This window comes from Odocoileus virginianus, chromosome 28 (genome assembly GCF_023699985.2).
Source record: "Odocoileus virginianus isolate 20LAN1187 ecotype Illinois chromosome 28, Ovbor_1.2, whole genome shotgun sequence".
Lineage (NCBI taxonomy): Eukaryota > Metazoa > Chordata > Mammalia > Artiodactyla > Cervidae > Odocoileus > Odocoileus virginianus.
The window spans coordinates 43,506,728-43,533,404 of NC_069701.1; the positions used below are offsets into that span (position 1 = coordinate 43,506,728).

A 26,677-nucleotide genomic window follows, 5' to 3' on the forward strand; every position below is an offset into this window, starting at 1 on the left:
CCATTTCTGTCTCATTGTTACTTATCAGGTATTGGCAACTGTGATCAATACCTTTCCAGGAGCATGGAGGTGGTAGATGGGTTTTTTCCCCTTCTGCCCATGAAGGGTAGAATTTTCATAAATGTATCAGTATTAAACACACTCACATTCTTGAGGTCAGGCGCTCAGTCGTGTCCGGCTCTTTGTGACCCCATGCACTGTAGCCCACCAGGCTCCTCTGTCCATGGGATTCTTCAGGCAGTAATACTTGAGTGGGTAGCTGTTCCCTTCTCCAGGGCATCTTCCCGACCCAGGGATGGAACCCAGGTCTCCTGCATTGCAGGTGGGTTTTTCCCCGTCTGAACTTCCGTTCCTGACAGGCGTCGTTACTTCCGGCGTCTGAGCTTCCGTTCCTGACAGGCGTCGTTACTTCCGGCGTGTGCTACTGTGTTAACAGCACTGGGTTTGGCTTGGCCACTGGCATTCAGCAAACTGGCCCTGTTTCTGCCACGTGGAGAGGCGGCAATCCCGTTCCAGCCCTGCTTTCGCCAGGTCCTCACGTCTAAGTGACCGTGGACCCAGAATGAGGTCTCGACACCCAGAGACCCTGGGGCGTCCTGAGAGGCGGTAGCTCTCAGCGTCTGAGAGGTCAGGGTGGTCCTGAGGGTCTCTGGTCACATTTTGATCAATTTCTCCCCGGCTATGTCCCCAACAACCCTGAATATTCATTGGAAGGACTGAAGCTGAAGCTCCAATACTTGGGCCACCTAATCTGAAGAACTGACTCATTTGAAAAGAAAAGAACCTGATGCTGGGAAAGATTGAAGGCAGGAGAAGGGGACCACAGAGGATGAGATGGTTGGATGCGTCACTGACTCAGTGGACGTGAGTTTGAGTAAGCTCTGGGAGCTGGTGATGGACAGGGAGGCCTGGCCTGCTGCTATTCACGGGGCAGCAAAGCGTCGGACACGACTGAGCGACTGAACAGAGGCAAAGCAAGAACATCTGTTCATCTCTACAGCTGCGTTTCCTTCTCATGATGGTCTCCATGTAAACACAGTTCTTGAGCCCTGACTTTTAACCCATGTCATTAGAGAAGCTTAATTAAAAAGGAGATGTTATACCCTTACCCCATCTTGATGTGCCCGTGAGCACTGGTTAATTCTGCCCCGTGGCCTCTCCAAGACGTCAGCTTGCTCACAACTCTCGGCTGTTATATACACAACTTCCGTTGTTATCACTTATTTTTCCGATCTCTGTGAATGTCGCAGATGGACTGGGGCATCTCGTTTTTTGCTTTAATTTCTTTTTAGTGAGGATGATTTTCTTCCTTTACAATATATTGCCTTCGAATTCTCTTCCTCGCTTAGAAAGTTAGTTCTCCATCGAGGAAATAAATTCTTTGTGTTCAAATAACGCGGTTTGTTTTCCACAGATGCTTATGTGGTCATTTAGTTCTTGACGTTTTTAAAGTCATTTTCACTTTTTCTTAACGGCCAAGTTTCCCTTGTTTGGCCGCACACTTAAACAGCATGAGAATGAGGGTCTGAGAAGTGAGGGCCGGAGAATGAGACAGGGTGGTGTTGCTGATGGGGGTGGAAAGGTGGATGGTGGACAGATATACAGAGGACCCCAGCTCTCCCTGGACCTGAGGCCTGGGCCACAGCCCCCAGGACAGCCGTTCACACCCATCCTCCCTGCCAGGCGGGGCTGTGTTCTGAGACCAGGAGGTGGAAGCCAGCCTGGGTGCCCACACACAGCTTCCCTCCCGGGGCTTCCCTGCTGGGCCAGGGGTCAAGCATCCACTGCCAGCGCCAGGAACACGGGCTCTATCCCTGGTCCCGAAACTAAGACTCCACATGCTGCCAGGCGACAGCGCCTGGGTGCCCACTACTGAGCCTGCGCACACTAGCGCCCGAGCACTGCGACAGTGGGCCACCCCCACTCCCCAACTAGAGAAAGCCTGCGGGCAGAGGCGAGGACCCAGCGCAGCCAGGAATAAATAAACACATGAAAATTTCAAAAGTCTCCATTCCTCTAGCCATGCCCTACTCAGGGCAGCCCAGACTGGCCTGGACAGTGGGCACCTAACTCTTCATGGGACTCGCAGACCTGCCCTTGGACATTGGGTGGCAAAGAAACCAGAAACTTCCCATATTTTTCAACTTAAGCAGAGGGTATAGACAGGACAGCCCAAACCTGAGAAAGGTAAAAAGACGTCCTGACGACTATGCAAGCAAAGGAAAAGGGAGAGGGAGGAAGGGAAGGAAAAGACATATGTAACTAAAACATAATCCAGAAAACAAACCTGAATTTCCTAAAGACAGTTGAGAAAACACAGCAAATTAAAATATGGCAGGATCATTGATCAAGGCCGTATATTGTCACCCTGCTCATTTAACATATATGCAGAGTATGTCATGTGAAATCCTGGACTGGATGAAACGCAAGCTGGAATCACGATTGCTGGGAGAAATATCAATAACCTCAGATATGCAGATGACACCACAGTTATGGCAGACAGTGAAGAAGGACTAAAGAGCCTCTTGATGAAAGTGAAAGAGAAGAGTGAAAAAGTTGGCTTAAAACTCAGCATTCAGAAAACTAAGATCATGGCATCTGGTCCCATCACTTCATGGCAAATAGATGGGGAAACAATTGAAACAGTGAGAGACTTTGTTTTTTGGGCTCTCAAAACACTGCTGATGGTGACTGCAGCCATGAAATTAAAAGACACTTGCTCCTTGGAAGAAAAGCTATGACCAACCTAGACAGCATATTAAAAAGCAGAGACATTACTTTGCCAACAAAAGCCATCTAGTCAAAGCTATGGTTTTTCCAGTAGTCATGTGTGGATGTGAGAGTTGGACCATAAAGAAAGCTGAAAGTCGAAGAATTGATGCTTTTGAACTGTGGTGTTGGAGAAGAGTCTTGAGAGTCCCTTGGACTGCAAGGAAATCCAACCAGCCCATCTTGAAATCAGTCCTGAATATTCATTGGAAGGACTGATGCTGAAGCTGAAACTCCAATACTTTGGCCACCTGATGTGAAGAACTGACTCATGGGAAAAGATCCTGATGCTGGGAAAGATCGAAGGCGGGAGGAGAAGGGGACGACAGAGGATGAGATGGTTGGCTGCCATCACCAACACAATGGACATGAGTTGAGTAGGCTCTGGGAGTTGGTGATGGACAGGGAGGCCTGGCGTGCTACAGTCTGTGGGGTTGCAAAGAGTCACGCGCCACTGAGAGACTGAACTGAACTGAGGATCATTTGAATAGGACTAACAGATGAAAAAAGATAAAACTGTAAAATAAGCTTTGAAAGGAAGTCATAGAGGCCAGTGGACAAATGATGACCACTGGAGATCATTACAGACCAAATCAATGAAACGGAAGAGCCCCGAGCAGGACACAGATGGCGAGAAATGGAACAGCATTAACTACAAAGAAGACTGCAGACACCCACAGCATAGCAGCTCCCTTTCTAGCCACCCCGAGAGAGAAGTGGACACACGGGGGCAGCGCTCACTCCGCCTCAGTACAAGCAGTAAAGACTCAGTAAGTGGGCCTGAAATGTACTTTTTAAGATATATGAAATTCTCTGTGACCTGGAGGAAATTCTGCTAGTTTACCTCCAAAGAAGATAACAAGTTTCCCATGGGAAAATGGATACAGAATGCTGAAGACTAAGACATATGGTTGATTACATTCTAGAATTCCAAAGGTTTTAAAAAATGTGGCAAAAATAGCAATTCCTTAGTCCCCATTCCATGGGGTGGGGAGGGTGTGGCTAACTGGTCAACTCCAGACATGTCCCTCAGAAACATCGTAAAGCCAGACATGCAGGGGAAATAGCTTCAGGAAACTGGTGAAAACAGGTCTGACCGGGAACAATACAGGAGGCCACAGCATCATTCAAGCAAAACAAAACGGGCAAGCATCCCTACAGAACAGGAGGCCAGAACTGCGGGACCCCCGGCTCCTTGACAAGACCCTGACAGGACCCATCCCTGGGGACAGACTCACATCGAAGAAGAGGGATGGGAGAGGCCCTGATGGGAACCCATAACGTGGGGATTAATCCTGAGTGATGACAATGATGATCAGAGCTGGGACCAGAAATGGAGGCCTGGAGTGTAACACTGTGAACTGCAGAACCTCCTCTTCATCCCCTTCGCTGATTCTCCCGGTATCTTCTAAAGGGGCCAGAATACGACCATCAAAGATGGTGTCACAAATGTCCTTTGAAAACTGTCTCATCCTTGCGAGTTTTAGGTTCTCCCAATCTGTCACCCCTCCTGATCCTCCCTTCTCCAAAGAAAGAATCCACACGGACACACTTCAAGATACACAGGCATATGTGTACATCCTGAAAAATACAGTGTGGTTTTGATGATTTTACTTGAAATTGACAAACATGTTGTGCTACAGCTGCTTTTATTTCAGTCCTCTTACTTGTGGAATACAATACTTCTGAAAATTCAGCCATGTATCTTGGTAGAAACCCAGTTCTTCTTCTTCTGGGACCCAGTTTTCCAGCATGAGCGCACACCCCCATCTTAGCTGTGTCGTAGCTGTGGACACCAGAGATGCCCACACCTTCCTCCCCAGGAGCCAGGCCGACCAGCATCCTCCTATGGGGTCCTGGCTCTGAGTGCCTGCCTAGATGGGCAATGGTCCCATCACATGGAAAGGAGCTTAGAGCTATGCCCATCTCCAGAATCCGATGTGAGCACCAGTGAGGCACGTCTGAAGGACACTCACAGCGTCTCCTGACACATAAGAAAGGCCCCGAGCACCACCCGCCACCATCACTGCCCCTGACGTGTGAGGCTCAGGTGCCAGGACCTCCCGTCTCTACCTCCTGTCCTGACCCAGCCCTGCCTCTCAGGGCCCAGGCCCCACACCTGGAGGGTGACTGCCCGTCGTCCTGATACCTCAACGTTTCTGCTTCCACATTTTGCAGAATTGTTTGTTCATTTCCTCGCAGAGTCTCCAGGAGTCCGTAGAGTTGGCTGCGTGGTATGGGGGAACAGCATCTATCCGTCCACCACCGCCTTGCATCATCGCAGGTGTAGACAACGCCCAGTAGTTTAGTAGACAAGCACCCTGGGAGGTCATGCTGGTCCCTGGCCCTTGCTCCTCCGCACCCCTGTTCCCTGCAAGAGAACCTCTGTGACGACTGTTGTCCTGAGTTACCGTCTCTGCCGCCTGTAACTCGTCCTGATCAGCGCGGCAGCCCCTCCCCGCCTCCCAGTGGATTCTGGTTGCAGGTGACAGAGGAGGGAAACCCCACGGAATCCACCACCGAGTCCCCGGGATCCCACAGCAGCGAGAAAGGGCAACGCCACTCTCTCCCTCTTCCATGCGGCCTCTGCTTCTAGGAAATTCTTTACGTGGAGCCTGCAGTCCATGGATGGACATCAGGTCTGATATGTAGTCTTTGAATTCGATGCAAAGTTGTGTGTTGATGTGCAGATATGTGGACGTGTCTGAGCAGAAGCCCAGCAGGATTTCACGGAGAGGCATGTGCCCCAGAAATCCTTCAGCACGGGGCTCCCGGTCTGGCCCCCGATGCGGAGCACGAAAGGGCATGGAAGCACTCCTGGGTCTCAGCGGCAGAGGGTGAGCATGAACTGACACACGCCGCCTGACGACACAGGAGCATCTCTCATCACAGGAGACCCTCCTCGTGGGGCAGCTCATCGCTGGGGGGCCTCCGGGAGGGGCAAGGCCCTGCTGTGCTGACGGCTCAGCAGGAAGGTTTCAGGAGCCCGTCCTCACTGGATCAGGCCTGAGACCACTTTGCAGGACTCAGTGACCCTAGAGGCGATCAGATCAGCAAGGGGGATGAAGGCTTACTCTAAGGACCCCCAAGTGAAGAAATAAGTCGTCTGATACCTGGGGAGGGAGCCACTCAGAGGGAGCTACTGGAAATTCTCTGGACAGGTTAACACACTGTCTGCACCTGGATACAAGCCTTTCTCTCTGTAACTTCGGGGGACGCCCTGCCTCCACCTGGGCTGAGCTGCCTGCAGGCCTGAGGGCCGGCTCTTGGGAGGTCCTGCAGCGCCATCGTGTGGCCGCAGGAGGAACAGCATGGCATCTGTCCCCTCTGAGCTCAGAAGTATTCACACCCATGCGAGAGCTGGTACATCCTCTTTCCTGAGAAACATCTGTGAGAAATCCCCGCTCCACGTATCCTGAATTTTACCTGTCAACCCTGCTAATCAGGTGATGGGTTGAGGACAGAGGTCTCAGAAGACCAGAACCAACCTCCTTGTTATCACAGGAGCACCTTCCTAGATGGAGCGTGAGGAAAATCCTGGGATAAGCACCTTACTCCATGGATTCACCAATCCTGAGACTCTCCATAGAGTCCTCCATAGACGAGACACCGAAGGCCAGAATAGCCGCTGGACGGGAGCCCCCTGCACATGAGGAAGGTGAGGGTCCAGGACTCTCCAAACCCGGAGAAGTGGTTTCCAAGGTGACATCACACAGGATCTTTCCAGGCCCGAGCTCAGCATTGGTTCCCAAGGCCAAGCTCTGAGCGAGTTTCCACCTTCTCTGCACCTCCACGCCCGTGGTCATCAAATGAATGTCACATGCTGGGCGGCACCTTCCCCGAGAACAAGATTCCACAAACGAAGCTGACAGCAAGGTGCAGACAGGACTGTGTGAACAGAGAGGAGTCAGAACATGTGGGGCAGAGAAACCCCTGTGGACGCGGCGCAAGACCCAGGAAGCGACCGTCTGTCCAGCTCACACCTCTCCCCGGACCGGGAGGCAGACCCTCGGGCCCAACAGGCCCCACCCTGGGCACCTGCCCTCTCTCTCCCGCTGCTCCTCCGCCCGGCTCCACCCTCACCCCCAGCGTGGGCTGCTGGGCTCCGGGCCCCAGCTGCGGGAGCGCTGGCTGTGTGTGGCTGTTGTGATGCACGTGAGTCACAAGGGGCAGCTGAAATCGGCACGTGTATTATCTCACAATGTGGCGTGCTGTTCCACTGAGAGATTTAGGAAATGCCCACGCCCGTCCCTGTGAGCATGCCAGCACTGAGACTGCTCTGGTGAAACACCTTCCTCATTCCTGAACCAGGCCTGGGTTTCCTAGAGAGATGGGTCTGGAAATGAAGAATATGAACCTGAAACATCTTGTGATCCCAGAAAGCAGGAAGATAGCAAAGAAAGAGAACTCAGTCACGCCATTAAGTGAGGCAGGAACTTGAAAAGACTCCCACAAAACAAATTAGAGACAATGTGAGCACCAGGTTTTCAAATGGTTTCTAAAAGCCCCAGTTTTCAAATGGTCAAATATATTTAAATCTCAGAGTCCACAATCACACACCAATAGTGCTATAATAACATGCAAAATGCATAGCTTGGTATAACTGTAAGATGCCTCATCTAAGGTTTATAGATACCATTTTTGTTCAGTTGCTAAGTCATGTCTGACTGTTTGCAACCCCTTGGATGGCAGGATACCAGGATTCTCCGTCCTTCACTATCACCCAGAGTATCCTCACACTCATGTCCATTGATTGGGTGATATCATCCTACCATCTCATCCTCTGTCGTCCCTTCTCCACCTGCCCTCAAATGTTTCCCAGCATCGGGGTATTTTCCAATGAGTCGGGTCTTCGCATTATATGGCCTAAGTACTAAAGCTTCAATATCAGTCCTTCCAATGAATATTTGCAGGTAATTGCCTTTAGGGTTGACGGTTTGGTCTCCTTTCATCCAAGACACTTTCAAGAGTCTTTTCCAGCACTACGTTCAAAGCGTCCATTCATTGCCGCTCAGCTTTCTTTATGGTCCAGCTCTCACATCTGTACATGACTCCTGGAAAAACCATAGCTTTGACTATATGGACCTTTGTCAGCAAAGTGATGTCTCAGCTTTTGAAAACACTGTCCAGATTTGTCATAGCTTTTCTTTCAAGCTGGAATCAAGTTTACCAGGAGAAATATGAACAACCTTAGCAGATGACACCAGCCTAATGGCAGAAAGTGAAGAGGAACTGAAGAGCCTCCTGATGAGGATGAAAGAGGAGAGTGAAAAAGCTGCCTTAAAACTCAACATTCAAGAGACTAGGCAACAGTTCCCATCACTTCATGACAAATATAAAGGGAAAGAATAAAACCATGGCAGATTATATTTTCTTGGGCTCCAAAACACTGTAGGTTCACAGTAATCAGAAGTAAAATTCTACCATAGATACAGAAAAGAGAAAGACACAGGAATCAAGGCATTCCACTACAGAGAATCATCAAGTCACAAAGGAAGAAAGAAAGGAAGGGAGAAAAATTAAACTACATAAGAGCAAGAAACAATCAACAAGATGATGAGAGCAAGGCCCCAACCAAAAGTAATCAATGTAAAGGAATTAAATTCTCCAAATAAAGACATAGAGAAGCTGAACTAAAACAGAAAGTCTGAATTAAAATATAATCCAGTAGAAAAAGTGCAATTACATACAAATGCTTTAATTATATACTGAATTAAAACATATGACAGAATCATTTCAACAGGAATCGTAGATGTGATAAAACTATAGAAGGGGTGGAAAGGAACATGTAGAGACCTAAGACAAAAATGGACAGTCAGCGATGGTTACAGAGAAAACATGAAAGAGAAGAGCGTGGAGAAGACCAGAGATCGTCAGAAATTGAACAGCTGAACCAGAAACAAAAAGACCTGAGAGGTTCACGAAGCAGGTGAAAAGGCAGAGGTATATCATCAGCAGAGAGGTGAGCTGATGTGGGGACAGTGAAAACCAGCCTCACTGCAATGGATAAGCACCTCAGTAAACAGAGTTGAAATCTATTTTCTAAATATAAGAAACTCTCCCTGACTTGAAGGAAAATCTGCAGTTTTAGCTGGAAAGAGGATAACATGTTCCAGGAGAAAACAGATACAAAATGCTCAGGATTAAGACATAAGATGATTACATGTAGAATTCCACAGGTTTTAAGAAATATTGCAAATATACCAGTTCCCCTTCCCAGGCCCACGGGGCGGGGAGGCTGTGGCTATCTGGTCAATTTGAGCCCTGTCTCTTGAAAACATCCTAAACCCAGCGATGCAGGAGCAAATATCTACAGACACCTGATGGGAGCAAAGTCCCCCTGAAACACCACCTGTGGACACAGCCTCCTGCATGTCCTAGAAAGCAGGCTCCATCCCTAAAGGACAGGGGGCACAGAACTGCAGGACCCCCAGCTCCTTGACAAGAGCCTGGCAGGACCCATCCCTGGGGACTGACTCACATCAAAGAAGAGTGATGGGAGAGGCCCTGATGGGAACCCATAAAATGGGGATTAATCCTGAGTGATGACAAATGATGATCAGAGCAGGGACCAGCAACGGATGCTGGGGTGTACACTGTGAACTGCGGAATCTCTCCTTCATCCCCTTGCTAATGCCCCTGGTATCTTCTAAAGGGGACCAGGAGATTACCATCAAATCTGCGTCATAAGTTGCTTTTGAAAGCTGTTTTTCCCTGACTTTGTTTGTGTTTTTCCCATCCTGCCACCCTGTTAACGAGGGGCTGGACTCCTCTGATTCCCCCAATTTCCGGCAAGAAAGAAGACCTGGGAAACACAGTGTATATTTCGATGTTTTTATTTGAAATTGACGTATGTTCTGTGCTACAGATGTTATTTTTTCCTTCTACTTGCTGAATATTATATTTTTGAAAATTCAGTCACCTTTTTTGTATGAACCCAGTGCATCTTCTCTCTGGTACCTAGCTTTCCAGCATGAGCCCCCACCTCAGCTGTGTCCTAGCAGTGGACACCAGAGGTGCCCCCACCTTCCTCCCCAGGATGCAGGCCCTGCCAGCATCCTCCTATGTGGTCCAGGCTCTGAGTGCCTGCCTAGATGGGCCATGGTCCCATCACACGGAAAGGGGCTGAGAGCTCTGCCCATCTCCAGAATCCGATGTGAGCACCAGAGAGGCACGTCTGAAGGACTTTCAGAGTGTCTCGTGAAAATAAGAAAGGCCCCGAGTACGACCCGCCACCATCACTGCCCCTGATATGTGAGGCTCAGGTGCCAGGTCCTCCCGTCTCTGCCTCCTGTCCTGACCCAGCCCTGCCTCTCAGGGCCCAGGCCCCACACCTGGAGGGTGACACCCCCTCATCCTGATCCCTCAATGTTTCTGCTTCCACATTTTGCAGAATTGTTCGTTCATTTCTTCTCACAGTCTTTAGGAGTCCGTAGAATTGGCTGCGTGGTATGGGGGAACAGCATCTACCCGTCCACCACCGCCCTGCATCAGCGCAGGTGTAGACAACGCCCAGTAGTTTAGTAGACAGCCACCCTGGGGGGTCATGCTGGTCCCTGGCCCTTGCTCCTCCGCACCCCTGTTCCCTGCAAGAGAACCTCTGTGACGACTGTTGTCCTGAGTTACCATCTCTGCCGCCTGTAACTCGCCCTGTTCAGCGCGGCAGCCCCTCCCCGCCTCCCAGTGGATTCTGGTTGCAGGTGACAGAGGAGGGAAACCCCATGGGACCCACCACCGAGTCCCCGGGATCCCACAGCAGCGAGAAAGGGCACCGCCGCTCTCTCCCTCTTCCATGCGGCTTCCGCTTCTAGGAAATTCTTAACATGGAGCCTGCAGTCCATGGATGGACATCAGGTCGATGCAAAGTTGTGTGTTGATGTGCAGAAATGTGGACGTGTCTGAGCAGAAGCCCAGCAGGATTTCACAGAGAGGCATGTGCCCCAGAAATCCTTCAGCACGGGGCTCCCGGTCTGGCCCCCGATGCGGAGCACGAAAGGGCGCGGAAGCACTCCTGGGTCTCAGCGGCAGAGGGTGAGCATGAACTGACACACGCCGCCTGACGACACAGGAGCATCTCTCATCACAGGAGACCCTCCTCGTGGGGCAGCTCATCGCTGGGGGGCCTCCGGGAGGGGCAAGGCCCTGCTGTGCTGACGGCTCAGCGGGAAGGTTTCAGGAGCCCCTCCTCACCGGCTCAGGCCTGAGACCACTTTGCACAGCTCCGTGGCCCTGCTGGTGCTGCTGCTGCTGATGAGCCGCTGCAGTCGTGTCCCGCTCTGTGGGACCCCGTGGACTGCAGCCCACCAGGCTCCCCTGTCCATGGTATTTTCCAGGCAAGAATACCTGAGTGGGTTGGCATCGCCTTCTCCGTCAGTGACCCTAGAGGTGATCAAAACATCAAAGGGGAAGAAGGCTTACTCCAAGGACCCCCAAGTGAAGAAATAAGTCGTCTGATACCTGGGAGGGAGCCCACCTGGGAGGGAGTTCCTAGTTCTCTGGCCACCTTCACACACTGTCTGCAGCTGGATACAAGCCTTTCTCTCTAACCGGGGGACGCCCGGCCTCCGCCTGGGCTGAGCTGCCTGCGGGCCTGAGGGCCGGCGCCTGCGAGTCCCTGCAGCGCCATCGTGTGGCCGCAGGGGGAACAGCATGGCGGCCGTCCCCTCTGAGCTCAGAAGCACTCACACCCAGGGACACCGGCGCCACCGTTTCTTCAGAAGCATCTGTCTATGCGAAGTCCCGACGCCACGTATCCTGAATTTTACCTGTCAACCAGGTGATGGGTTGAGGAGAGTGGTCTCAGAAGACCAGAACCAACCTCCTTGTTATCACAGGAGCACGTTCCTAGATGGACCGTGAGGAAAATCCTGGGATAAGCACCTTACTCCATGGATTCACCAATCCTGAGACTCTCCATAGAGTCCTCCATAGACGGGACACCGAAGGCCAGAATAGCCGCTGGACGGGAGCCCCCTGCACATGAGGAAGGTGAGGGCCCGGGACCCTCCAAACGCGGACAAGTGGTTTCCAAGGTGACATCACACAGGATCTTTCCAGGCCCGAGCTCAGCATCGGTTCCCAAGGCCAAGCTCTGAGCGAGTCTCCACCTTCTCTGCACCTCCACGCCCGTGGTCATCAAATGAATGTCACATGCTGGGCGGCAACTTCCCCGAGAACAAGATTCCACAAACGAAGCTGACAGCAAGTGCAGACAGGACTGTGTGAACAGAGAGGACTCAGACCATGTGGGGCAAAGAGACCCCTGTTGACGCGGCACAAGACCCAGGATGCGACCGTCTGTCCAGCTCACACCTCTCCCGGGACCGGGAGGCAGACCCTCGGCCCAGCAGGCCCCACCCTGGGCACCTGCCCTCTCTATCCCGCTGCTCCTCCGCCCGGCTCCACCCTCACCCCCACCGTGGGCTGCTGGGCCCCGGGCCCCAGCTGCGGGAGCGCTGGCTGTGTGTGGCTGTTGTGATGCACGTGAGTCACAAGGGGCAGCTGAAATCGGCACGTGTATTATCTCACAACGTGGCATGCTGTTCCACTGAGAGATTTAGGAAATGCACACGCCCGTCCCTGTGAGCACGCCAGCACTGAGACTGCTCTGGTGAAACACCTTCCTCATTCCTGAACCAGGCCTGGGTTTCCTAGAGAGATGGGTCTGGAAATGAAGAATGTGAACCTGAATCATCTTGTGATCCCAGAAAGCAGGAAGATAGCAAAGAAAGAGAACTCAGTCACGCCATTAAGTGAGGCAGGAACTTGAAAAGACTCCCAGAAAACAAAGTAGAGACAATGTGAACACCGGTTTTTCAGATGGTTTGTAAAAACTCCAATTTCTCAAATGGATTGCTCTAGGTCAAATATATTCAAATTTATGAGTCTACAATCATACACCGATAATAGTGCAATAACATGCCAAAGGCATAGCTTAGTATAACTGTAAGATGCTTCGTCTAAGTTTCACAGTTGCTATTGATCACTGGCTAAGCCTGTCTGACTTTGCAACCCCTTGGACGGCAGCATGTCAAGGTTCTCCATCCTTCACTATCACCCGGAGTTTCCTCAAACTCATGTCCACTGACTGGGTGATGCCATCCAACCATCTCATCCTCTGTTGCCCCCTTCTCCTCCTGCCATCAATCTTTCCTGGCATCAGGCTCTTTTCCAATGAGTCGGCCCTTTGCATCAGGTGGCCAAGATTCAATATCAGTCCTTCCAGTGAATATTCGGACTTGATTTTCTTCAGGATGGATGGTTTGCTATCCTTGCTGTCCAAGGCATTCTCAAGAGTCTTTTCCAGAACCACACTCAAAGCATCAATTCATTGCCGCTCAGCTTTCTTTATGGTGCAGCTCTCACATCTGTACATGACTCCTGGATAAACCATAGCTTTGACTATATGGATCTTTGTCAGCAAAGTGATGTCTCTGCTTTTTAATACGCTGTCCAAATCTATCATAGTTTTTCCTCCAAGCCACAATCAAGATTGCCAGGAGAAATATGCACATCCTCAGATGGGCAGAAGACACCACCTTAATGGCAGAAAATGAAAAGGAACTAGAGAGCCTCCTGATGAGCCTGAAAGAGGAGAGTGAAAAAGCTGCCTTAAAACTCAGCATTCGAGAACAGAGATCAGGGCATCTGCTTCCATCACTTCAGGGCAAATAGATGGGGTAACAGTGGCACATTATATTTTCTTTGGCTCCAAAATCACTGCAGATTCAGAGTAATCGGAAGTAAAATTCTACCATGGATACAGAAAAGAGAAACACACAGGAATCAGGATATTCCACTACAGAGAATCATCAAGTCACAAAGGAAGACAGAAACGGAGGGAGAAAAAATAAACTACACAAGAGCAAGAAACAATTAGCAAGATGATGAGAGCAAGGCCCCAACCAACAGTAATCAGTGTAAAGCAATTAAATGCTCCAAATAAAGGCATAGAGAAGCTGAACTAAAACAGAAAGTCTGAATTAAAACATAATCCAGTAGAAAAAGTGCAATTACCTACAAATGCTTTAATAATATACTGAATTAAAATATATGACAATCATTTCAACAGGAATCATAGATGTTGTGATAAAACTATAGGAGGAGTGGAAAGGAACATGAAGAGATCTATAGAAAGAAGAGACCATCAGTGATGGTTACACAGAAAACATGAAAGAGAAGAGCGTGGAGAAGACCAGAGATGGTCAGAAATTGAACAGCTGAACCAGAAACAAAAAGACCTGAGAGGTTCATGAAGCAGGTGAAAAGGCAGAGGTGTATCATCAGCAGAGAGGTGAGCTGATGTGGGGACAGTGAAAACCAGCCTCACTGCAATGGATAAGCACCTCAGTAAACAGAGTTGAAATCTATTTTCCAAATATAAGAAACTCTCCCTGACTTGAAGGAAAATCTGCAGTTTTAGCTGGAAAGGGGATAACGTGTTCCAGGAGAAAACAGATACAAAATGCTCAGGATTAAGACATAAGATGATTACATGTAGAATTCCACAGGTTTTAAGAAATATTGCGAATATACCAGTTCCCCTTCCCAGGCCCACGGGGCGGGGAGGCTGTGGCTATCTGGTCAATTTGAGCCCTGTCTCTTGAAAACATCCTAAACCAGGCAATGCAGGAGCAAATATCTGCAGACACCTGATGGGAGCAAAGTCCCCCTGAAACACCACCTGTGGACACAGCCTCCTGCATGTCCTAGAAAGCAGGCTCCATCCCTAAAGGACAGGAGGGACAGAACTGCAAGACCCCCAGCTCCTTGACAAGAGCCTGGCAGGACCCATCCCTGGGGACTGACTCACATCAAAGAAGAGTGATGGGAGAGGCCCTGATGGGAACCCATAAAATGGGGATTAATCCTGAGTGATGACAAATGATGATCAGAGCAGGGACCAGCAACGGATGCTGGGGTGTACACTGTGAACTGCGGAATCTCTTCATCCCCTCGCTAATGCCCCTGGTATCTTCTAAAGGGGACCAGGAGATTACCATCAAATCTGCGTCATAAGTTGCTTTTGAAAGCTGTTTTTCCCTGACTTTGTTTGTGTTATTCCCATCCTGCCACCCTGTTAACGAGGGGCTGGACTCCTGTGATTCCCCCAATTTCCGGCAAGAAAGAAGACCTGGGAAACACAGTGTATATTTTGATGTTTTTATTTGAAATTGACGTATGTTCTGTGCTACAGATGTTATTTTTTCCCTCTACTTGCTGAATACTATATTTTTGAAAATTCAGTCACCTTTTTTGTATGAACCCAGTGCATCTTCTCTCTGGTAACTAGTTTTCCAGCATGAGCCCCCACCTCAGCTGTGTCCTAGCAGTGGACACCAGAGGTGCCCCCACCTTCCTCCCCAGGATGCAGGCCCTGCCAGCATCCTCCTATGGGGTCCAGGCTCTGAGTGCCTGCCTAGATGGGCCGTGGTCCCATCACATGGAAAGGGGCTGAGAGCTCTGCCCATCTCCAGGATCCGATGTGAGCACCAGAGAGGCACGTCTGAAGGACTTTCAGAGTGTCTCCTGAAAATAAGAAAGGCCCCGAGTACCACCCGCCACCATCACTGCCCCTGATATGTGAGGCTCAGGTGCCAGGACCTCCCGTCTCTGCCTCCTGTCCTGACCCAGCCCTGCCTCTCAAGGCCCAGGCCCCACACCTGCAGGGTGACTGCCCCTCGTCGTGATCCCTCAATGTTTCTGCTTCCACATTTTGCAGAATTGTTTGTTCATTTCTTCTCACAGTCTTTAGGAGTCCGTAGAGTTGGCTGCGTGGTATGGGGGAACAGCATCTACCCGTCCACCACCGCCCTGCATCATCGCAGGTGTAGACAACGCCCAGTAGTTTAGTAGACAAGCACCCTGGGGGGTCATGCTGGTCCCTGGTCATTGCTCCTCGGCACCTTCTGTTCCCTGCAAGAGAACCTCTGTGACGACTGTTGTCCTGAGTTACCATCTCTGCCGCCTGTAACTCGCCCTGATCAGCGCGGCAGCCCCTCCCCGCCTCCCAGTGGATTCTGGTTGCAGGTGACAGAGGAAGGAAACCCCACGGGATCCACCACAGAGTCCCCGGGATCCCACAGCAGCGAGAAAGGGCAACGCCACTATCTCCCTCTTCCATGCGGCCTCCACTTCTAGGAAATTCTTAACGTGGAGCCTGCAGTCCATGGATGGACATCAGGTCGATGCAAAGTTGTGTGTTGATGTGCAGAAATGTGGACGTGTCTGAGCAGAAGCCCAGCAGGATTTCACAGAGAGGCATGTGCCCCAGAAATCCTTCAGCACGGGGCTCCCGGTCTGGCCCCCGATGCGGAGCACGAAAGGGCGCGGACGCACTCCTGGGTCTCAGCGGCAGAGGGTGAGCATGAACTGACACACGTCGCCTGACGACACAGGAGCATCTCTCATCACAGGAGACCCTCCTCGTGGGGCAGCTCATCGCTGGGGGGCCTCCGGGAGGGGCAAGGCCCTGCTGTGCTGACGGCTCAGCGGGAAGGTTTCAGGAGCCCGTCCTCACCGGCTCAGGCCTGAGACCACTTTGCACAGCTCGGTGGCCCTGCTGGTGCTGCTGCTGCTGATGAGCCGCTGCAGTCGTGTCCCGCTCTGTGGGACCCCGTGGACTGCAGCCCACCAGGCTCCCCTGTCCATGGTATTTTCCAGGCAAGAATACCTGAGTGGGTTGGCATTGCCTTCTCCGTCAGTGACCCTAGAGGTGATCAAAACATCAAAGGGGAAGAAGGCTTACTCCAAGGACCCCCAAGTGAAGAAATAAGTCGTCTGATACCTGGGAGGGAGTTCCTAGTTCTCTGGCCACCTTCACACACTGTCTGCAGCTGGATACAAGCCTTTCTCTCTCTAACCGGGGGACGCCCGGCCTCCGCCTGGGCTGAGCTGCCTGCGGGCCTGAGGGCCGGCGCCTGCGAGTCCCTGCAGCGCCATCGTGTGGCCGCAGGGGGAACAGCATGGCGGCCGTCCCCTCTGAGCTCAGAAGCACTCACACCCATGGACACCGGCGCCACCGTTTCTTCAGAAGCATCTGTCTATGCGAAGTCCCGACGCCACGTATCCTGAATTTTACCTGCCAACCCTGCCAACCAGGTGATGGGTTGAGGAGAGAGGTCTCAGAAGACCAGAACCAACCTCCTTGTTATCACAGGAGCACCTTCCTAGATGGAGCGTGAGGAAAATCCTGGGATAAGCACCTTACTCCATGGATTCACCAATCCTGAGACTCTCCATAGAGTCCTCCATAGACGGGACACCGAAGGCCAGAATAGCCGCTGGACGGGAGCCCCCTGCACATGAGGAAGGTGAGGGCCCGGGACCCTCCAAACGCGGACAAGTGGTTTCCAAGGTGACATCACACAGGATCTTTCCAGGCCCGAGCTCAGCATCGGTTCCCAAGGCCAAGCTCTGAGCGAGTCTCCACCTTCTCTGCACCTCCACGCCCGTGGTCATCAAATGAATGTCACATACTGGGCGGCACCTTCCCCGAGAACAAGATTCCACAAACGAAGCTGACAGCAAGGTGCAGACAGGACTGTGTGAAGAGAGGACTCAGACCATGTGGGGCAGAGAGACCCCTGTGGACGCGGCGCAAGACCCAGGAAGCGACCGTCTGTCCAGCTCACACCTCTCCCCGGACCGGGAGGCAGACCCTCGGGCCCAACAGGCCCCACCCTGGGCACCTGCCCTCTCTATCCCGCTGCTCCTCCGCCCGGCTCCACCCTCACCCCCACCGTGGGCTGCTGGGCCCCGGGCCCCAGCTGCGGGAGCGCTGGCTGTGTGTGGCTGTTGTGATGCACGTGAGTCACAAGGGGCAGCTGAAATCGGCACGTGTATTATCTCACAACGTGGCATGCTGTTCCACTGAGAGATTTAGGAAATGCACACGCCCGTCCCTGTGAGCACGCCAGCACTGAGACTGCTCTGGTGAAACACCTTCCTCATTCCTGAACCAGGCCTGGGTTTCCTAGAGAGATGGGTCTGGAAATGAAGAATGTGAACCTGAATCATCTTGTGATCCCAGAAAGCAGGAAGATAGCAAAGAAAGACTACTCAGTCACGCCATTAGAGTGAGGCAGGAACTTGAAAAGACTCCCAGAAAACAAACTAGAGACAATGTGAACACCAGTTTTTCAAATGGTTTCTAAAAACAGCTTTTATCAAATGGTCAAATATATTTAAATCTCAGAGTCCACAATCACACACCAGTAGTACTATAATAACATGCAAAATGCATAGCTTGGTATAACTGTAAGATGCCTCATCTAAGGTTTATAGATACCATTTTTTTTCAGTTACTAAGTCATGTCTGACTGTTTGCAACCCCTTGGATGGCAGGATGCCAGGATTCTCCGTCCTTCACTATCACCCAGAGTATCCTCACACTCATGTCCATTGATTGGGTGATATCATCCTACCATCTCATCCTCTGTCGTCCCTTCTCCACCTGCCCTCAAATGTTTCCCAGCATCGGGGTCTTTTCCAATGAGTCGGCTCTTCACATTACATGGCCTAAGTACTAAAGCTTCAACATCAGTCCTTCCAATGAATATTTGCAGTTGATTGCCTTTAGGATTGACAGCTTGGTCTCCTTTCATCCAAGAGACCTTCAAAGTCTTTTCCAGCACTACGTTCAAAGCATCCATTCATTGCCGCTCAGCTTTCTTTATGGTCCAGCTCTCACATCTGTACATGACTCCTGGAAAAACCATAGCTTTGACTATATGGACCTTTGTCAGCAAAGTGATGTCTCAGCTTTTTAATACGCTGTCCATACTTGTCATAGCTTTTCTTTCAAGGTGGAATCAAGTTTACCAGATGAAATATGAACAGCCTTAGCTAGGCAGATGAATCAGCCTAATGGCAGAAAGTGAAGAGGAACTGAAGAGCCTCCTGATGAGGATAAAAGAAGAGAGTGAAAAAGCTGCCTTAAAACTCAACATTTAAAAGACTAGGCATCTGGTTCCATCACTTCATGACAAATATAAAGGGAAAGAATAAAACAGTGGCAGATTATATTTTCTTGGGCTCCAAAATCACTGCAGCTTCATGGTAATCAGAAGTAAAATTCTACCATGGATACAGAAAAGAGAAAGACACAGGAATCAAGGCATTCCACTACAGAGAATCATCAAGTCACAAAGGAAGAAAGAAAGGAAGGGAGAAAAATTAAACTACAGAAGAGCAAGAAACAAGATGATGAGAGCCCCAACCAACAGTAATCAGTGTAAAGGAATTAGATTCTCCAAATAAAGACATAGAGAAGCTGAACTAAAACAGAAAGTCTGAATTACAATATAATCCAGTACAAAAAGTGAAATTCCTACAAATGCTTTAATTATATATTGAATTAAAATATATGACAGAATCATTTCAACAGGAATCATAGATGTTGTGATAAAACTATAGGAGGAGTGGAAAGGAACATGAAGAGATCTATAGAAAGAAGAGACCATCAGTGATGGTTACACAGAAAACATGAAAGAGAAGAGCGTGGAGAAGACCAGAGATCATCAGAAATTGAACAGCTGAACCAGAAACAAAAAGACCTGAGAGGTTCACGAAGCAGGTGAAAAGGCAGAGGTGTATCATCAGCAGAGAGGTGAGCAGACGTGGGGACAGTGAAAACCAGCCTCACTGCCATGGGTAAGCACCTCAGTAAACAGAGTTGAAATCTATTTTTTAAATATAAGGAACTCTCCATGACTTGAAGGAAAACCTGCACGTTTAACTGAAAAGGGGATAACATGTTCCAGGAGAAAACAGATACAAAATGCTCAGGATTAAGACCTAAGATGATTACATGTAGAATTCCACGGGTTTAAGAAACGTTGCAAAAACACCAGTGCCCCAGTCCCGGGCCCACGGGGCGGGGAGGCTGTGGCTATCTGGTCAGTTTGAGCCCTGGCTCTTGGAAACATCCTAAACCCAGCGATGCAGGAGCAACATCTGCAAACACCTGATGGGAGCAAAGTCGCCCTGAAACAGCACCTGCAGACACAGCCTCCTGCAAGTCCTAGAAATCAGGCACACATCCCTATGGGACACGAGGCCAGCACTTCAGGACCCCCGGCTCCTCGACAAGAGCCTGACAGGACCCATCCTTGGGACCGACTCACATCAAAGAAGAGTGATGGGAGAGGCCCTGATGGGAACCCATAAAATGGGGATTAGTCCTGAGTGATGACAAATGATTATCAGAGCAGGGACCAGCAACAGATGCTGGGGTGTACACTGTGAACTGCGGAATCTCCTCTTCATCCCCTCGCTAATTCTTCCTGCATCTTCCAAGGGAACCAGATTACCATCAAATCTGCGTCATAAGTTTCTTTTGAAAGCTGTTTTTCCCTGACTTTGTTTGTGTTATTCCCATCCTGCCACCCTGTTAACGAGGGGCTGGACTCCTCTTATCTCCCCAATTTCCCGCAAGAAAGAAGACCTGGGACACACAGCATATCTTTAGATGTTTTTAATTGAAATTGACATATGTGCTGTGCTACAGATTTTATTTTTTCCTTCTACTTGCTGAATATTATATTTTTGAAAATTCAGTCACCTTTGTTTGTATGAACCCAGTGCATCTTCCCTCTGGTACCTAGTTCTCCAGCGTAAGCCCCCACCCCACCTCCAGGTTGTCTTAGCTGTGGACAGCAGCAGTCCCCCACCTTCTTCCCCAGGAGCCAGGCCCTGCCAGCATCCTCCTATTAGGTCCAGGCTCTGAGTGCCTGCCTAGTGGGGCCATGGTCCCATCACACGGAAAGGGTCTTAGAGCTACTCCCGTCTCCAGGATCCGATGTGAGCACCAGTGAGGCACGTCTGAAGGACACTCACAGCGTCTCCTGAATATAAGAAAGGCCCCGAGTACCACCCGCCTCCATCACTGCCCCTGACGTGTGAGGCTCAGGTGCCAGGTCCCCCGTCTCCGCCTCCTGTCCTGACCCAGCCCTGCCTCTCAGGGCCCAGGCCCCACACCTGGAGGGTGACCCCTTCCCTCTTGATCTCTGAACCTTTCTGCTTCCACATCTTTGCAAAATTGTTCGTTAATTCGTCAAAAGCCTTTTGGGAGTTGGTACAGTTGCCTGTGTGGTTAGTTCAGATACAAAGGCATCCTTCTGCCCATCACTACTTTGCGTCCACACAGGTTTAGACAATGTTCAGTCGTTCAGTGGACGACCAGCCTGGTGCATGACACTGCTCTTATGCCTGCGCCATCCCCTGAAAACGAATCACTGCTGTGAATATGCTCACTTGTAACCCTCTCTCCCAGCCCGCAGTTCACCGAGCTCAGATACAAGAGGCTTTATCATCTTACGCATTGTCGCCCTGCACCTCGGCTCTCGGTGTATCTGGTTTCAGGTGACGGGCCTGGAAGCCCGCCTGACCCACCCCCGAGTCCCTTAGGAGGCCCACGAGAAAACAGAAGGGACGTGCCCTCTCCCCTCCTCTCTGACGCTCCTGCTTGTAACCAGTTCTCCACTTGGATTCTGAAGGCCATGGGTGGATGTGAGGAGTAGCACCGAGTCTAAAATTCTGCGCAAAGTTGGGTGTTGCCGTGTAGATGTGCAGACTTGTCTGAAGGGAAGCTCATTAGAATTTCAAAGAGGAGCATATTCTAGGAAAGCATTTAAAAATGGGTCTACTGGACTCCGGGAGTTGGTGATGGACAGGGAGGCCTGGCAGGGTGCAGTCCATGGGGGTCGCAGACTTGGACACAACTGAGCGACTGAACTGAACTGAACTGAACTACCAGTCTGGCCCCCGATGCGGAGCACGAAAGGGCATGGAAGCACTCCTGGGTCTCAGCGGCAGAGGGTGAGCATGAACTGACACACGCCGCCTGACGACACAGGAGCATCTCTCATCACAGGAGACCCTCCTCGTGGGGCAGCTCATCGCTGGGGGGCCTCCGGGAGGGGCAAGGCCCTGCTGTGCTGACGGCTCAGCGGGAAGGTTTCAGGAGCCCCTCCTCACCGGCTCAGGCCTGAGACCACTTTGCAAGACTCAGTGACCCTAGAGGCGATCAAAACATCAAAGGGGATGAAGGCTTACTCTAAGGACCCCCAAGTCAAGAAATAAGTCCTCAGATACCTGGGGAGGGAGCCCACTCAGAGACAGTTACTGGGAGTTCTCTGGACAGGTTAACACACTGTCTGCACCTAGATACAAGCCTTTCTCTCTGTAACTTCGGGGGACGCCCTGCCTCCAGCTGGGCTGAGCTGCCTGCAGGCCTGAGGGCCGGCTCTTGGGAGGTCCTGCAGCGCCATCGTGTGGCCACAGGAGGAACAGCATGGCATCTGTCCCCTCTGAGCTCAGAAGTACTCACACCCATGACCAAACTAGACAGCGTATTAAAAATCAGAGACATTACTTTGCCGAAAATGGTCCGTCTAGTCAAAGCTATGGTTTTTCCAGGAGTCATGTATGGATGTGAGAGGTGGACCATAAAGAAAGCTGAGTGCCAAAGAATTTATGCTTTTGAACTGCGGTGTTGGAGAAGACTCTTGAGAGTCACTTGGACTGCAAAGAGATCCAACCAGTCCATCCCGAAGGAGATCAGTCCTGAATATTCATTGGGAGGACTGATGCTGAAGCTGAAACTCCAATACTTCGGCCACCTGATGCAAAGAACTGACTCACTGGAAAAGACCCTGATGCTGGGAAAAATCGAAAGCAGGAGGAGAAAGGAATGACAGAGGATGAGATGATTGGATGGCATCATGGACTCAATGGACTTGGGTTTGACCAACTCTGGGAGATGGTAATGGACAGGCAAGCCTGCAATGCTGCTGTCCATGGGGGTCACAACGAATCGGGACAGGACTGAACAACTGAACTGAACTGACATTGGGATGGGCTTCCCAGGTGGCTCAGTTGTAAAGAACCTGCCTGCCGGTGTAGGAGATACAGGTTCAATCCCTGGGTCAGGAAGATCCCCTGGAGCAGGAAATGGCAACCCACTCCAGTGTTTTTGCCTGGGAAATCCCACAGAGAGAGGAGCCTGGCGGGCTACAGTCCCTGGGATGGCACAGAGACGGACATGACCGAGCACACACACACATGAAGGACGTCCTCTTCCTCATAAAGCATTCATCAGGCTGAAACCCAGGCTCCACCAGAACCTGATTTTACCACCAGCCAAGCCCCTCAGGTGATGGGCTGGTGACAGAAAAGACTGTGTGTGCTAGTCACTCAGTCATGTCTGACTCTGTGTGACCCCATGGACTGCACCAAGCCAGGATCCTCTGTCCATCACCATCTCCCTGAGCCTGCTCAAACTCATGCCCATTGAATCAGTGATGTCATCCAACCATCTCATCCTCTATCGTCCCCGTCTCCTTCCACCTTCAATCTTTCCCAGCATCAGGGTCTTTTCCAATGAGTCAGCTCTTTGCATCAGGTGGCCCAAGTATTGGAGCTTCAGCCTCAGCATCAGTCCTTCCAATGAGTATTCCCTGGGTTGATTTGAAAGGGTTGATTTCCTTCAGGGTTGACTGGTTTGCTCTCCATGTGTCCAAGGGACTCTCAGGAGTTTTCTCCAGCACCACAGTTTGAAAGCATCAATCCTTCGGTGCTCAGCCTTCTTCATGGTCCAGGCCTCACATCCGTACATGACTACGGGAAAACCACAGCTTTTACTAAACAGATACTTGTCCACAAAGTGATGTCTCTGCTTTTTAATACTCCATCTAGGTTTGTCATAGCTTTTCTTCCAAGGAGCAGTTGTCTTTTAATTTCATGACTGCAGTCACCTACCACAGTGATTTTGGAGCAAAAGAAAAAAAAAATCCGTCACTACTTCCAATTATTTCCTTTTTATTTGCCACTAGGGAATGGGACTGGATACTATGATCTTAGTTTTGTGAATGTAGAGTTTCAAGCCAGCTTTTTCATTCTCCTCTTTCACCATCATCAAGAGGCTCTTTAATTCCTCTTCACTTTCTGCCATTAGCATGGCATCATCTGCATATCTGAGGCTGATGATATTTCTCCAGGCAATCTTGATCCCAGCTTGTGATTCAACCAGCCCAGCATTTCAGATGATGTATTACGGCCTTGTCATAGTCGTTTCCTAATTTGGAAACAGTAAATTAAAATATGGCAGAAGCACTTGAACAAGACTCATTGTTGAAATGATACATCTATAGAAGTTTGAAAAGAGAGAGGCCAAGCCCTATAGACAAAACAGGACAATCAGGGATCATTATAGTCACAACATACGAAACAGAGAAGCCTGGACAGGGCAGAGATGGCTGCAGATTCCATAGCTGAGGTTCACGGTGCTACCTGCAGGGGAAACGCAGAGCTATGACATCACCAGAGAGGTGAACTGCTGCCTGGTGGGGGCAGTGAACGCCAGATTCAGTACAAGCGGTAAAGACTCAGTGAGTGGGATGGAAATGCATTCTTCAAACATAAGAAACTCTCCACGACCTGAAGGAAAATCTGCAAGCTAAGCTGGAAAGAGGATAACATGTTCCATGAAAACAGATACAAACTGCTCAGGATGAAGACATAAAACGATTACATGTAGAATTCCACAGGTTTAAGGAATGTTGCAAACACCAGTGCCCCAGTCCCGGGCCCACGGGGCGGGGAGGCTGTGGCTATCTGGTCAGTTTGAGCCCTGTCTCTTGGAAACATCCTAAACCCAGTGATGCAGGAGCAACATCTGCAAACACCTGATGGGAGCAAAGTCCCCCTGAAACAGCACCTGTGGACACAGCCTCCTGCAAGTCCTAGAAAACAGGCATGCATCGCTACGGGACAGGAGGCCAGCACTGCTGGATCCCTGGCTCCTTGACAAGAGCCTGACAGGACCCATCCCTGGGGACTGACTCACATCAAAGAAGAGTGATGGGAGAGGCCCTGATGGGAACCCATAACGTGGGGATTAATCCTGAGTGATGACAAATGATCAGAGCTGGGACCAGCTTGGAGGCCTGGAGTGTAACACTGTGAACTATGGAATCTCCTCTTCATCCCCTGGCTAATTCTCCTGGTATCTTCCAAGTAAGCCAAGAGATTATCACCAAAGCTTGTATACAAATTTCCTTTGAAAACTGTACTTTACTTGGTTTGAGTTCCTTCCTGTGAGAACGGACAGGACCCTTCCTGATTTTTTCACATTCCTCTAAGAAAGAACAAATGTTAATGCACTTTAAAGATAACCAGGCATGTATCTATGCCTTGACAAACACAGTGTGGCTTTTGATGTTTCTACTGGAAACTGACAAACATGTTGTGCTACAGACCTTGTTTCTTTCCTTTTACTTGCTGAATATTCTATTTGTGAATAATAATCCAAAAACTTCTACAAAGTCTCTTCGTAGAAACCCAGTCCATCTTCTCTCTGGTTTGCCAATAATACCCGTACCCCACCTCCGGGACCCCAGCACTGCCCCCACCTTCCTCCCCAGAAGCCAAGCCCCTGCCAGCATCCACCTGTGTGGTCAGGACTCCGAGTGCCTGATTAGGAAGGCTGTGGTCCCATCACACGTGAAGGAGCTTAGAGCTACGCCCGTCTCCAGGACCCGATGTGAGCATCAGAGAGGCACGTCTGCAGGACACTCACAGCGTCCCCCGACAATAAGAAAGGCCCTGAGCACCACCCGCCTCCATCACTGCCCCTGATTTCAGAGGCTCAGGCGCCAGGTCCCCCGTCTCTGCCTCCTGTCCTGACCCAGCCCTGCCTCTCAGGGCCCAGGCCCCACACCTGGAGAGTGACTCCTCCTCCCTGGGGATCCTGGAACCTTCCTACTTCCACGTCATCTCAGAGGTGTTTATTCAGTTTCTCACAGAGTCTCTGGCAGTTGGTAGAATCAGCTGTATGATTAGTTTGGAGACTGTGGCATCTATCCATCCATCACTACCTTGTGTCAAGATGGCTGGGAGAAATATCAGTAACCTCAGAAATGCAGATGACACCACCCTTTTGGCAGAAAGTGAAGAACTAAAGAGCCTCTTGATGAAAGTGAAAGAGGAGAGTGAAAAGTTGGCTTAAAGATCAACATTCAAAAAACTAATATCATGGCATCCGGTCCGATCACTTCATGGCAAATAGATTGGGAATCAATAGAAACAGTGAGAGACTTTATTTTCTTGGGCTCCAAAATCACTGCAGATGGTGATTGCAGCCATGAAATTAAAAGATGCTTGCTCCTTGAAGAAAAGCTATGACCAACCTAGATAGCACATTAAAAAGCGGAGACGTTACTTTGCCAACAAAGGTCTGTCTAGTCAAGGCTATGGTTTTTCCAGTGGTCATGTATGGATGTGAGAGTTGGACCATAAAGAATCCTGAGCACTGAAGAATTGATGCTTTTGAACTGTCGTGTTGGCAAAGACTTGAGAGTCCCTTGGACTGCAAGGAGATCCAACCAGTCAATCCTAAATAAAACAAGTCCTGAATATTCACTGGAAGGACTGACGCTGAAGCTGAAACTCCAATACTTTGGCCACCTGATGTGAAGAACTAACTCATGGGAAAAGATCCCGATGCTGGAAAAGATTGAAGGCAGGAGGAGAAGGGGACGACAGAGGATGAAGTGGTTGGATGGCATCACCAACTTAATGGACATGAGTTTGAGCAAGCTCCAGGAGTTGAGGAAGGACAGGGAAGCCTGGTGTGCTGTAGTTCACGGGGTCTCAAAGGATGGGACACGACCGAGTGACTGAACAAAACCTTGTGTCAATGCAGGTGTAGACAACGTCCAGCAGTTTAGCGGAGGACCCACCTGGCGGGGACCACACTGGTAGCTGATCCTTGTTCCTGTCCCTGCTCTGTTCCCTGCAAGTGAATCTCTGTTATGAATATTCTCACTTGTAGCCCTCTCTACAAGCCTGAAACTTTCCAAGCTCAAATAAATGAGCATTTTGTCATCTTACATATTGCTGCCCCTGC

At 50.3% G+C, this 26,677-nt stretch overlaps 1 protein-coding gene across 3 annotated transcripts in view; it reads right to left on the bottom strand.

Moving 5' to 3' along the window:
* The window catches only part of LOC110130980 (uncharacterized), a 151,354-nt gene that overhangs the window by 15,939 nt on the left and 108,738 nt on the right, over positions 1-26,677 (bottom strand). For 2 of the 3 annotated variants that reach the window (XR_011484448.1, XR_011484446.1), the window contains one exon: positions 23,573-23,845. The exons of the other annotated variant lie outside the window; for it this stretch is intronic. The gene's annotated coding sequence lies outside the window, so the exon portion shown is untranslated. Of the gene's footprint in view, positions 1-23,572; positions 23,846-26,677 lie in introns of those variants that run through there. 3 annotated transcript variants of the gene reach the window in all.